The sequence below is a fragment of the Sciurus carolinensis genome, chromosome 3 (assembly GCF_902686445.1).
Source record: "Sciurus carolinensis chromosome 3, mSciCar1.2, whole genome shotgun sequence".
NCBI classification, from domain to species: domain Eukaryota; kingdom Metazoa; phylum Chordata; class Mammalia; order Rodentia; family Sciuridae; genus Sciurus; species Sciurus carolinensis.
The window spans coordinates 13,208,411-13,222,641 of record NC_062215.1 but is presented as its reverse complement, the minus strand read 5'-3'; the positions used below and the strand labels follow the sequence as shown (position 1 = coordinate 13,222,641).

Sequence of the window (14,231 nt, the reverse complement as noted above, 5' to 3'; positions counted from 1 at the left end):
ACTGAGCCCTGGCCACAGCCTATACCAGTCTTTTATACCTTAGCATTTTACACTGTCTTTTGTACTGTAACGTTGTTCTAAGTTTTATAATGAGAAGTTTGTTTTACTTACTCTGGGTTCTTTTTTCATATGAGTTTTAGATATTGCCCTCTTAGCAACATTAGGTTTTCTAGGATCTGAACATGGGACATCCTCCCATTTATTTAGATCTTTTAAAAATTTCCTTCAGCAGTGGTTTCTGATTTTTCTAAGTATAAATCTTTGACTTCTTTTATTAAATTTATTCCTAAGTATTTTATACTTTTTCATATTATAAATTTAATTGTTTTCTTAATCTTATTTTTTGATTGTTTATTTGTGTTAATGAGTACGTTTGATTTGTATTGATTACATCTCTATAATGTTCCTGAACTCTTAAGAGTCACTCTCATAACTTTCTTGTTTTTACCTAATTGCCCTGGCTACATACAACCTCTCCAGTACAATTATTTCTTTTTATTTTTCATTTCAGCCTGGGAAAATTAGAGAAAAGCAAGAATATCTAGAGTGAGCATTCCAAATTTCCTCCAGTTGTTGATTTCCAGTTTCATTTGATTGTGGTTTGAGAACGCTCTCTGTATAATTTCAGTTTTTTTAAAAATTTATTGAGTCTTTTTTGTTGCCTAACATGTGGTCCTCTTTCTTGGAGAATGTCTCAGGTGTACTTTAGAATGTCATTTTGCTCTTGTTGGGTGGCATATTCATAGATACATGAGGCCCATTTGGTCTGTAGTGGGTTCAGAATTTTTATTTCCTGTAGTACAGTATTAAAAACTTCTAAGTATTATTGTTGATCTCTCTTATTTTCCCCTTAATTCTATTTATTCTTAATGTATTTTGGGGCCTCTCTGGTTATAGTTGTTTTTATCTTCTTGATGAATTGACTTTATGATTTTCCAATATCCTTTCTCTTTCAACAGTTTTTGTCTTCAAGTATACTCTTTTCTGATACTAGTATAGCGACCCCTGCTGTCTTTTGGTTATTGTTTGCATAGAATGTTTTTTCCCATCTTTTTACTTTCAGCCTATTTATGTGATTGAATCATAAGTGAATGTGTTATAAATAGCATTTGGGTGGATTGTGTATTTTTTTCCCCATTCTACCAATTTCTGTCTTTAAATTTTAGAATTTGATCATTTACATTTAATGTAATTATTGATAAAAAGGACTCCTGCCATTTTTATATTTATTTTCTATATGCCTTAACATCTTTTTGTTCTGCATTTCCTTCATAACTCTCTTTTGTGTTAAATATATTCTATTGTACCATTGTAACACTCTTCTCTTTTCCTGTAGTGTGTGTTTTTATAATATTAGTAGTTGACTTGGGGTAAATATTTTCATTTGTAACAAACTAGTTCCAATTAATACCAATTTGTGTGTGTGTGTGTGCTTGCGCACTGATAATTGAACCCCAGGTGTGTGTGTGTGCTTACGCACTGATAATTGAACCCTAGGGGTGTGTGTGTGTGTGTGTGTGCTTATGCACTGATAATTGAACCCCAGGTCTTATACACACTAAACATTCACCCTACTGTAGAACTAAGCCCTCTGCCCTTAGTACCAACTTAATTTTAATAGTAAACAAAACTTTATTCCTGTATACCTCTGTTCTCTTCCTCTTTATGCTATTATTGTCATAAATTATTATTTATACAGTGGTCCCCATCAATGTAGATTTGTAATTATTGTTTACGCATTAGTGTTTCAAATTACATAGGAAAAAAAGAGGAATTACAAGCCAAAAATATATTGACTTTTATATTTAACCTTTGTAGTTACCTTTTCCATTGCCTTTTATATTTTTGTGTGGATTTAAGTGCTGTCTAATGGCCTTTCATTTCAGCCTGAAGGCATTATAAATGTCTTACCATTTCTTGATGGGTAGGTCTATTAGTAAAGAACTCTGAATTTTTATTTATCTGAGAATGTTCTAGCTTCACTTCCATATTTGAAGGATAGTTTTGTTAGATATAGAATTGATGGACAATTTATTTAGTGCTTTGAATAGATTGACCCACTGCCTTCTTGTCTTGCTGGTTTCTGATGAGAAATCAGCTGTTCATCTTACTGGTGATTCCTTGTACGTAAGTAGCTGCTTCTTATTGCTTTCAAGAAGATCTCTTTAACTTTCAACGGTTTATGATATGTCACTATGAATCCTTATATGTGTTCTACTTGGAGTTCACTGACCTTCTTAGATGTAAGTAGATGTATTAATGTCTTTTATCTGGATGGGTATGTTTTGATACTCTTTCTGATAATTTCTCTCCTTCTGGGCTTCTCATTATTGAATGTTGGTTTGCTTGATGGTGTCTCACAGGTCTCAGCTCTCTTCATGTTGTTTCCTTCCTTTTCTATTTCTCAGGTTAGTCAGTGTCAATTGACCTGTCTTTCAGTGTGCTGATTCTTTTTTCTTCCTGTTTAAATCTGCTGTTGAACCCCTTTGGTAAATTTTTCACTTCAGTTGTACTTTTTCAACTCCACGGTTTCGGTTTGATTGCTTATTTTAATTCCTGTCCTTTAATGGTATTCTCTTTTTAGTGCGACATCATTCTCATAGCTTCCTTTAATTGTTTTTGTCTTTGGTTTTTGATGATGCCAGGGCTCCAACCCAGGGCTTTGCCTCTGTTAGGCAAGTGCTCTACCATTGAGCTACATCCCCAGCCCTCCTTTAGTTTCATACATGTGGTTTCTTTAATCCTTTGAACATATTTAAAATAGCTAATTGAGAGTATTATGTAGTAAGTCCAATATCAGGACTTCCTCAAGGTCAGTATCTGATTGCATTCTTGCTTTTGAGCAATTATTTGCCCCTTTAGCCACACTTTCTTCTTTGTTTGCATGCCCCATAGCTTTCCGTTGATAACTGGACATTTTATATAATATGGTGACTCTGAAAAGTATACTCTCCCTCCCCAGGGTTTGTTACAATTGTGATTTTTGTTGTTGTTGTTGTTGTTGTTGTTCATTGATTGTTCTGATTTAATTTTGTGAAGTCTGTTTGTCATGTGTGGTCTCTGAAGTCTTTATTCTGTTAGCTTGATGGTCAGCTAATTGTTGCATAGAGATTTTCTTAAGTGAACCAAAAACACCTTTCAGGTTCTGCACAGGTATTTGTGTGTGTGTGTGTGTGTGTGTGTGTTTGAGCACACTTTCAACACTCAGCTAATCAGCTTATACCTCTGCCTTAGCCTTCACCTCTTGTTTCCAGGAACTTCAACATCAGCCAGAGGTGAGAATTAGTGACTCTTTCAGGCCTTTCCTGAGCATATGCCCAGCATCTGTGTAACCGTCTAGATTCCCAGGAGCACGTCAGAGCTTTTAAAGATCTTGTTCCCTAAACATCTCATTCCCCAGACTTTCTTCCAAACTTTTTTTTTTAATCCAACTGTAATCCAGTTCATTACAGCAGCAACTAAAATATTTACCCACTGTAATGGTGTTTAATATGGCCCTTTCAGCACTGATGGAGTTTCGAGTTAGACAAGATGAGGCAGACCTTTTGCTCTTGGCTTCTAGAGAGCCATGATACAAGTCTAGAATGAGACCCATTTTGCTCCCTCTGGAACTCATGCAGGGTCTTATTTTCAAGGCTGCCTCTGAGATGGAAAGCAGGGGACAGGACTAGAAAAATTAAATTCCCACAAGTCTTGCTACTCTTACTAAATTCCCTTTTTTATCTTCATTAACCGTTTCATTCGTCACTGCAAGCTTTTAGTTTCCTGTAGTCCCCACAGATTGTTTGATACCTCTGCCAGGATTATCATTGCATTTATGGAAGCATAGACTTTGGAGTTCCTTACTCTACCATCTTTGTTGACACTGTAATGTCTTGACTTAACCTGCTAAGTGAGCTCCATAACACATAGGTGGAACCATGTGCCAAATTTTTTATAAAATTTTGTACTTTACTGTATAATACTTTATACTAAATAATCTACTTATTGATCTTTAAAATTCCTTATTTTTGGAATTTAAGTTCTTTGTACCCTGGTGCTCTCAATATTTGGTATTTTCATGTTGCTATGAGTATATAAATAAGTATCTTCAATTGTCATGGAGTTCTTTTACTCTGGAAAAACATTTGATTACCTTTATTTTGATGCACAAGATTCACAAATGATGACTAACATGAACTCTGAAAATATTATTTTACGAGGAAAATATTTTTTTACCACATTGCAGATTTTGACATTTTTGGTGTGTTAGGATAACTTGTGTGTGTTTAAAATGATTTTGCATGAATCATTTCACAGAATGAATGGTTTTTGTTCTCACAAACACCATATAACAAAATGTTACTCATTTTGATAATTTCTTTAACATTAGCAATACAGAGAACTGTCTTACTTCCCTCCCAACTATGAATTCTTATTGCCAGAAACCTTGGTAGATTAATCACATATGGGATAAAAATATCTAGAGGTTAGCTTAATGGTTAACTTGAATGGAGATGGTTTTCTTCATATTTTGTTTCATTAGTTTTTTTTAATATATTAATTTTGATTTTCTTTTGATAAATGAAATACATGGTCAGCAAGCAAAATGTAGACTTTAGAAAAATTATTAAATTTCACTATAAAAAGCTGCCATAACATTTAGCCTTTCCTAGCATTCATAGATATGAACATGTGATCACTTAATGGAAGGGAACTACTTGGGGGAGTTTGAAAGAATTTTTTTTTTAAACACCACCCCATCACATCTTTCCACTAAGTCAGGGCCCCCTGAAGGGCATCCTGGTCCTGTTCTATAGCATTTTTTGCTATGTTACTTTCAGTTTTTAGAGTATTCTCATTCTGATGATTAAGGGTTAACTTCATGGGTTTCCTTCCTTACTCTAAATGCAATGAAGGCCGCAGCCTTGGCTACTTGGGCAACTTTGGGGCACACTGCAGAGCATTCTAGATTGGCAGTGGATTAACAAAGTGCTACAATTTGATTTCAAGTGCTAGTTTAAGTGTGGGGTTATGATTTTATTCATCTCCAAATATTTACCCAGTTGTCCTCAAACCTTTATTAAATTACAACATTATCACTAAATAGAAGTAGCTTTCTTATCAAACACCATATTCTTTATAATAGCCCCTACCATACTTGCCTTTCAACTAATCGCTGTTGATGGGGCAGTGAAAGAAAAGGCAAAATTCAGAGAAACAGTAGAAGTCAATTTTAGCTTCTGAGTTTCCTTAGAGACTCAATTTTTAGTAATTTTGCCACGATTAAGGATTTTTCAAGGGTAGTTTTTGTATATGAGCTCTTTGACTTTGCATAGTAACCGTGGAGTAAGCTGAATGTGTTATCACATACTGTACTGAGCTCAGTTTCCGCTTTGTTATTCTTCGTCTATCTGTATGTTTCAGTATAATATTTACACTCTTTTTTTAAAAAATATTTTTATTAGTTGTTGATGAGCCTTTATTTATTTATTTGTATGTGGTGCTGAGAATCGAACCCAGAGCCTCATATATGCTAGGCAAGCGCTCTACCACTGAGCTACAACCCCAGCCCAGATTTACACTCTTACTTTTTGAGACTTCATAGTGTTCTAATGGACACTACAAACCAAGGGATAGGGTAAAGTCTGCCTGGCTACCTGTTTTTCTTTCCAGTTTATATGGGAGAGTGGCTGGGGAGGAAAGTCTTTCTTTGGTTTTTCTACTAGAGAAAAATTTAGAATATCTTTATGAACTCTTCCTTCTCCTTTCCCACCTATAAACCCTTAGGTGTTACTTGAATTACATTAAATGTGCAACTTAAATTCGTGGAGATTTTATCTTTACAAATATTTAAAATTTTTTATTTAGGAAATGGTACAATCTTCAGTGTTTTTTCTTTCTCCCTTCCTCTCTCGCTTCTTCATTTTTTGAAAGCTTCTCTTAATAAAATCTGTACCATCTTTATTTAAGTCTTGAGTCTTTCTGATACTCTTAGGGTGATTTTTGTGTTTTGTTTTTTGTTGATTGTTATGAATGGGACCATTTTTCCATTATACTTTTCAGTGATTTTATCTTGAGAGACATATCATTTTTTTTCTTAAGTGGACATAGTTTGCCAAATTAAAAAAAAACAACAACAAACTTTTATTTAATAAGAATCAACAGTGTTGGTAATTGGCACAAAGTAAAATTTATGCCATTTAATTATGCCTCCTAGCTGCTTGAGAGGCTGAGGCAGAAGAATCGCAAGTTTGGGGCCAGGTTGGGCAATTTAGCAAGACCCTGTCTCAAAATGAAATAAAAACAAACAGGCTAGGGGTATAACTCAATAGTAGATGCACTTTTCTGGCATGCACAAAGTGCTGGATTCAATCCTAGCATCACAAAAAATACATCAAATATATAAAAATAAAAAGAACTATGCTTCACTATGAAATAGTTTGACTAAAAGCAGCAAATGGAGGCTGGGGGTGTAACTCAGTGCTAGAGCTCTTGCCTGGAATTTTCAAGGCCCTTAGTTCAATTCTCAGCACCCCCTCACCATGCTCTCCCATAGGAAAATTCTTTTTAAAAGTGTTACTGTAACAGTCAAGTTAGCTTACTAGGCTGTACATTTTTGTGTTGCAGTGTTGGTATTATTGTAATGGCCTTAGAAGAAAAATAGACTGTGGGCTAGGATTGGCTCAGTGGTAGAGTGCTTGCCTAGCATGAGTGAGGTTCTGGGTTCAGCAGCCAGCACTGCAAAAAATGGGGACACACTTAAAAGTTACTCATTTTGATTAGCTTTCAGTAAGTCATCATTTACTTACAACCGCATATGCCTCTGTGATGTATTTCTTATTTCAGGCCTTGGCTTTTGAGTAAGGACACTTTTGAACCATCTATTCAATTTTCATTTTTCCCTTCAAACAACTCTGTTTTTGAAGTTAGTTGATAAGTTTTGATTTCACTACTATTGTCTAATCATCCCTACTCCTCCAAGTTCCTTATTATGGAGTAAAGTATTACACAAATATAGTTTGAAGATCATAATCTTGGCTGATTATCAGGGGACACTGATAGCTTGTGACTTGAATTATATAGCCAGGTACTGCTGCCTTCTCAGAGAGATCATTAATGTGTGGTGTCTGATGAGCCATCGAATACATATAACAGACAGTGATTGACCAATAAATAAATTAGACCTCTGCGCTTGCTTAAGCTATCAAAGCTAATCATTTAAATGAGTTGTTCTATTCTAATTAAAGTTTCTGGCACCATAGTTAATGTGACTTGGAATTTCTACTAGAGTGTTTAGCTCTTCCTTGGTGATTAGCTTTGATGGCATAATTATAAATAGAGCCTGAATTAATATGCTGACCTTTCCCTCAGTTATTTATTTATCTACGTACATATGAAATGACTTGCTAAACTCATGCATATGTCTTAGAGTGTTAAGCAAATTGGGAATTTTTACTTTAACTGGCAATTATCTTTAGCAATAGAAATTTATACATAAATTTGGTAATTATGTTCTTATTTAGACTTATGTTAAATGACTTTTAAAATTAGCATTTCAGTTCTATACTTAGAAAGAAGTATTAGAAATATTGATCATATGTTTAATAACATAATGATTTCACAATTCAACACAAAGGATTTTTATAAACATACAAACATATATGGAGTTGCTACTGAACCCAGAACTGAGCACTTCTCATGAAGTAGGATAAGCCTGTAAGAAATCATATGAGGGCTAGGGAGATAGCTCAGCTGGTAGAGTGCTTGCCTCACAAGCACAAGGCCCTGAGTTCGATCCCCAGTACCGCAAAAAAAAAAAAAAAAAAGAAATCATATGAGACCTAAGGACTCTAAAATGAAACCTGAGCCTCAGTTACCAGTAGGGTTACCAGCTCATATTAAAGGAACTGTCTGATGGATGGGTGATGTTTATAGAAGAAATAGACGTTTCATGAAAAAACTTAGAACTGGGCAAAAGCAACAAGAAAAAAGATAAAGGTCAAGAAATAAGAAAAGGGAAGAAAAGTGTAGCTTATATATTTGAACAGGTTAGGGACTCACAGGACTGAAGCCTTGATGGAGATATTAAAGTGTCTTCTCTCTCAGGAGTGTTTTTCTTGCCATCTTAGAGATCTTTTCCTACAGTTTCATTTGGGAACCCTTGTCTTTCAACATGCTAGATTTCCCTCTTGAGGGAAGGATTCGAAACTTGAAGCTCAGCGCCCACAATGCCCTCTATTTCAGTTGGTTAGCATGCTCTATGAATTTAAATCACTTAAATAGGCTTGGATTATTTGCTACACTAGGATTATTTTAGCATACACAACACATCATTTTATTTATTTATTTTTATTAGAAAAAAATTTTTTTTTCAGTGCTGGGGGTTAAACCCAGGGCCTGAGCGTGCTAGGCAAGCGATCTACCCCTGAGCTGCATTCCCAGCCCAAATTGATGGTTATTCAAGTTGATGATAGATCATGTTTGGAGATTTTAATAATAGAAAGTTAAAATATATTTTCATTGACAAAGATTTTGATTTCTTGAGGACTTTAAAATAAATCTTGGAACTTTGGAACTAGTTGGGGCCTTGAAGATCATTTTATTTTAGCTCTCTGTTTTTAAAAGGAGATGAGGATGCAAAGATGGCCAAGGACTCACATGTTAATTGATTACCCTAGAGTGGAGACCCCTGACTTCAGTGCCATTCTCTTTCTGGAGCATTATCCTGCTCTTCACATTTTTACATGAATAAGCAGGGTTTATTCCTGGAAAATGAGGAAGGATTACAGTTACACAGAAGATGTTAGGGGAGAGCCAGTGTTCTTGGGAGCTAAGAATGACATCTTCAGCTGCATAAACTTTCCCTCTTGAGGGAAGAGGGAGAACAGGGTTCATTCTAGTATTCTTAATCTTTGAAATATATCTGAAATATATCCATTTCTAACTATTAATGTTTGACTGCTCAGATGAATTTTGAGCTCTCAAATATCAGAAAATTGACCATAAACAATTATGCAATATTCTTTAAGAATAAAACGGGGGAGGGTGTAAGGGAAGAATGGAGGAGCATTGAATTGTGTAGAGGGAAAAGAGAGGAGGTGAGGGGGGTGGGGGAAGAAAAGAGAGTGGAATTAGACAAATATATCTACCTTATGTACATGTATGATTACACAAATGGTGTGAATCTCCAGGGTGTATAATCATAGAAATGAAAAGTTGTACCCCATTTGTGTACAATGAATCAAAATGCAGTCTCTAAAAAAAAAAAAAAAAAAAAAAAAGAATAAAACAAAAAATTTTCTGGTATTATATTTTTTTCAAAAGTTGAAAATGTTATTTAATTATGGTAATTATGATCCTTCAGGAGAAAGCACATAGGAGTAGGAGGGTAAACTTTCACTGTGAACTATTTTATTTCCTACCCAAACTGGCAGTTTCTCATTGTAAGAGATGTCTTGCTCTGTAATTGATATTTGGATTGTTTTATATTCAAGAAGAGTAAACAAGAACCAGATAGATTCAAGGTAGTTCAAAATGTCACAGCAGTGAATCCGATAAATTCTCTTAAATATAACTTTGCCTTTGTTTTAGTATCTCTTCTATTACCTTGTATTTGGATGTGGGAAAATAATATTGCCTGATAGGAAAATACTATTTGCAAATTATAAGTGCCTTGCCTGTGAGATGCTTCACATCATCTTTATTTAGAACTATTGATTTTAGTGCACTTTACTGCTAAGTCACATTTTTTTCAGTATGTTTTCTTTTAAGGAAAAAAAAGTGCTGTAGCTTTAGAAATTTTAAGGTAAGAATTTGTTTTTATATTTTATGAACCTAATGTGACATTAAAGTTGCTTTTAAAATTCTGTTAAGATAATGCAATTTATTGTAAAAATAATAATTTAAAAAATGTAAAAGAAATAGTGAAAAATGTCATAGTTACCTAGGCACCAGGTAATGGTGGCATGGGCCTGGGTCATGGTGAACAGTGGAAATGATGAGAAGCAAATAAATGCAGGATTTACTTTGTGGGTAGAACCTAGAAGGAATTCCTGTTAGATTAGATATTACTGGAAATGAAATAAGATTTGATATAAATTTGGTAATTATATTCTTATTTAGACTTATGTTAAATGACTTTTAAAATTAGCATTTCAGTTCTATACTTAGACTTCCTCAGGCCCACCAGGCTCATTTCTGTTGCCCCATGGCCCCTGGCCAGGCGCTGCCTTATTGAACAGTACCAGAGAAGGAATATCTCCATTGTTGCAGAAAGGTCTTTGAACAGCATTGCTGTAGAGAACAACTGCTTCCCTTCAGCTACGTGAAATTGTAGTTCCTTTGATAATTCTTTTTAACCATTTCTTTTGTTTCTGACTTTCTCACACTTCTGATGATAAAATTTTGGACCTCCTGGATTTTCCAAGTCTCTCCCCCTTTTTTTGGCCTATCATATTTTGATATCCTTGTAATTTTTCCTACTTCTTGGGGGAAAGATTTCCTAGATTTTAAGCCCTTCTCTTTCATTTTATATTTGTACCCTCAAATGAAAGATTTCACGTGTTCTTTTATTCTTAGATTTTTCCTTTTTTATAACATTGTGTTTATGTTTTATGAATGCAGTGCCTTTTCTGTGAATACCAGTTAGAGGGTTTGTTGTTGTTCTATATTTTTAGTAAAACTAAAACAATATTTTGGAAATAACAATTTTTTTGAGCATCATTATTACTTCTTACTGGGCCTCCCTTTTTTCCTATTTATCTGGGACCATCTTTTGTGCTAGAGACACCCTTCAGTGTCTGGTAGCCCTTGATTATCCATGTCACCAAAAAGCCTTACTGGAAAGCAACTTGGAAGTTTGTGTCTGTCACAAGACTTTAACAGACAGGTCTTTCCCTGAGCACTTTTTGGTGTTTGACTCTCTCTGAAGCCTTTCACTCTTGGATTTTGGTTTATCTGTCTCCTTACTTGCTGTCTGTATTGTTTGTACCTGACTGCCTGTGTTCCACTGTGGTCTCTGTGAGGAGTGTAATGTGAGACCAGCTATACAGACTTCCAGTCAATCACCTGATCTTACTTCCACTGTGGCTGGTGTTTCTGAGGCCTGCGACTTTATGGAATTGTGCAGGGCATGCAGATTCCCTTCTTGAGTTGTAGTGGTAGCACTATTCTTCCATAGGTGCTGTTCTTCCTTTGAGTCTCCCTGGTTCCAAAAGTATGTCCTCTGTCGATGGCCATTCTCAGGATCTTGATTGTTGTATATCTTTTATTATTTTAGTGGAGTCTTGGCCCACTCTCCACTTTTAACTCAGAATCATGCTTTTTAAAAAATATTTTTTATAAGTTATTGATGCTTTTTAACAGAGTGTATTACATAAACCCATAGATGTTACTGTTGCAAACTACAGCTTATGTATCACATCATCTGGCTTGTAATTTGGATTGTTTTTCAAATTTATGATATCCCTCTCCTTCCATCCTGGTTTTTTCCTTGAGGTTTCTCTGTACTCCTGCACTAAACTGTAGCATGTTAAACATAAAATGATACTATTATGGGGATTCAAACTGAAATAATAGGTCCAGAGAGTGTTATATGGTCAAGAATTTCTTCTTCAAATCTTGGGAAAATTAAATAGATACATTTAAGTAACTGAAGAAAATAGCAGCCATTAAATACAGTGCTATAAAAGTGTTTTCATGACATGAAAAGATATCATATGTTAATGAGAAATTACCAAGCAAAGCCAGGTATAGTGGCGTACACCTATAATCCCAGCTACTAGGGAGACAGTCAGGAAGATCACAAGTTCAAGGCCAGCCTCATCAACTTAGCACAACCCTGTCTCAAAATAAAATAAAAAGGGCTGGGGATGTAGTTTGGTTGTGGAGCACCCCTGGGTTCAATCCCTAGTTACCCCCCCCCCCCCAAAAAAAAAGTTAAAAACCAAAAAAAGAAGGCAAGGTATCTGCTCTCAACATTTCTACAATATTCTGCTGGAAATCATAGCCAGTGCAATCAGGCAGGGAAATAAAGGCATAGGGATTGGGAAGGAAGAAATAAAACTATCCCTAATCACAGATGACATGAATGTCACTACAGAAAAAAACCCAAGGAATCTTCCAAAAAACAAAAACAAACAAACAAAAAAATCCCACAATTAATCTGAGTTTAACAAGATCACCCCAAAATCAATCTTATTTCTATGTATTGGCAGCATGCAATTGGAAACCAAAATACAAAAGCCCACCTGCAAATGACTCAGAGAACACTCAAATACTGAGGCGTGAATCTGACAAAAGTCTGTAGGGACCTGTATGTTTAAACAACTACTAAACTACCAAATGTCATTTATTTGATATATAAACCATTTTATTCATTTGCCATCAAAATTTCCTTACCTGTACTCATCTTAACCTCAAGGACAGATTCCATTATAGCAAATCAACTTTTTCATGGATTTACTTTATATTGTATAAAATAGACAACACTGGTAGACCTTCATTCATGCATGCATGCACGTGCGCGCGCACACGTGTGTGCGTATATATTCACTATATTTATCTAATTTAAAAGACACTAAAAGTTCAAGTTTCAGCTCTCTCTTTCTCATATAAAGGATCAGTTATATTCATAATGTGATTTGGAATTGAATTTCGTATTTCACCTAGACATTCATCTCTGTCATAGCTGCTTTGGAACCATTGCAGATAATGTCATACAGTTTGTTTTCAGATCCCGCTGTACATTTCAACGGAGTGATTTGGGGTTCTTGGTTTGGCAGATATAAATGATACACATTTTCCACAATGTTTAATTGAATATTGTCTTATATCAGCCTCTGTTTCTTTCTGAGTTTTAATTTTCCTCATTTAAGAAATGAGGAAATGGTTCATATACCCATCCATTGTTTATACTGCTGGTTTATGTATGTTATTTAAAGAAAAGGGATTTATAAAATTCATAGGTGAAATCATGAAAGTAGTTAGTATTCGATATTTAGTCTATCACCAGTAGACTATTATAACCTGCCATATCAGCATTAGTTTTGTACTTTAATATATGCACATAAAGACTTGAGAATGATTCCCTGCAGATTGTGATGGGGCTAAACCCCCTGCAGAGTAATAAAAATATTTCTTTGTGATTTTAAAACATAATTTATCACAAAGCTTGATAAAAAAGACACTGGGAGCTATTGCAGTCTGGGGTGACTTTTCTACCCATACCTTAATTTAATGACCTAGATCATGGAATTCAGATGTGCTGATCACATTCACAGTTGATTTATCTAAACTAATTAGGATTGTTAATATTCTCAAAAACGAGGATCAAATTCACAACGATTTTGACCAGTGAAAACATTTCCTTTCAGAAAGAGTAAAATCAAAGATGGATTTTAAAAAAAGAAAAAGAAAAAAAGATGGATTTAGATGTTCTAGTAAAAGATAGAAGAACAACAGCAACAAAAAAAAAGCATGAGGAAAGGAATGATCTAGGTGGCAGGGGTACCCCTCGCCTTCCTCATTCGGTGGCTGACTCTGCAAATGTGGTGACCTGGCCACTCAGGCTTCCACGTGACAGCATTGCTCTCTGCTGCCCTTCACTTCACACCCGCTCCCTTCCCCAACTTTTACCTAGTGGTTTTGTGGGTCTTGCGCTTAGACTCTCAGTGCTTCTACCCACAGTTTCCCCCATTTGATTGGCCTGAGGGTGTCTACCTGCCAAAAAGCATCCTGCCATCACTGTGCCCTATCATCTCTCTTCTCTTTAATCCCACCTCCACCTGCAAAAATGGTGAAAGATTGATTCCTCAAATCAAAACTGACCACAAGCCGAAGAGAAATTTATTATCATTGGGAGGGACTCACAAACCGCTCTCATCCTGTCATTTAAGATGGATCATGTAATCTTTATGTTACAGTAAAACAGGAGCCCTGCTCACGTGCCAGGAGTGAGTCTAAACGCTACGCATGCTTAACTCATTTAATTCTCTCAACAGTCCCAAGAGGTGGGAACCGGGGGTAATTGGTTTTACAGATGGAAGTCCCCAAGAGGTTAGGTCCGTTGCCCAGGGTGACACTGCACAAAGGACCTGAAGTCCTGGGCAGCTGGCCTGGCTCCAGGTGGAGGTTGCTGCCTCACCCTATTCCTCACAATCTTGCTGTTCGGGCTGACACCCCGTAGGGCCACCAGAGCCAGGCAATAACAAACGAGAGTGCTTAGGTAACTACAGAAACCTCAGGGTGGC

At 35.6% G+C, this 14,231-nt stretch overlaps 1 protein-coding gene across 6 annotated transcripts in view; it reads left to right on the top strand.

The window, feature by feature from the left end:
* Helz (helicase with zinc finger) overlaps positions 1 to 14,231 on the top strand; it is a 151,555-nt gene that overhangs the window by 126,871 nt on the left and 10,453 nt on the right. The gene's annotated exons all lie outside the window — the stretch shown is intronic.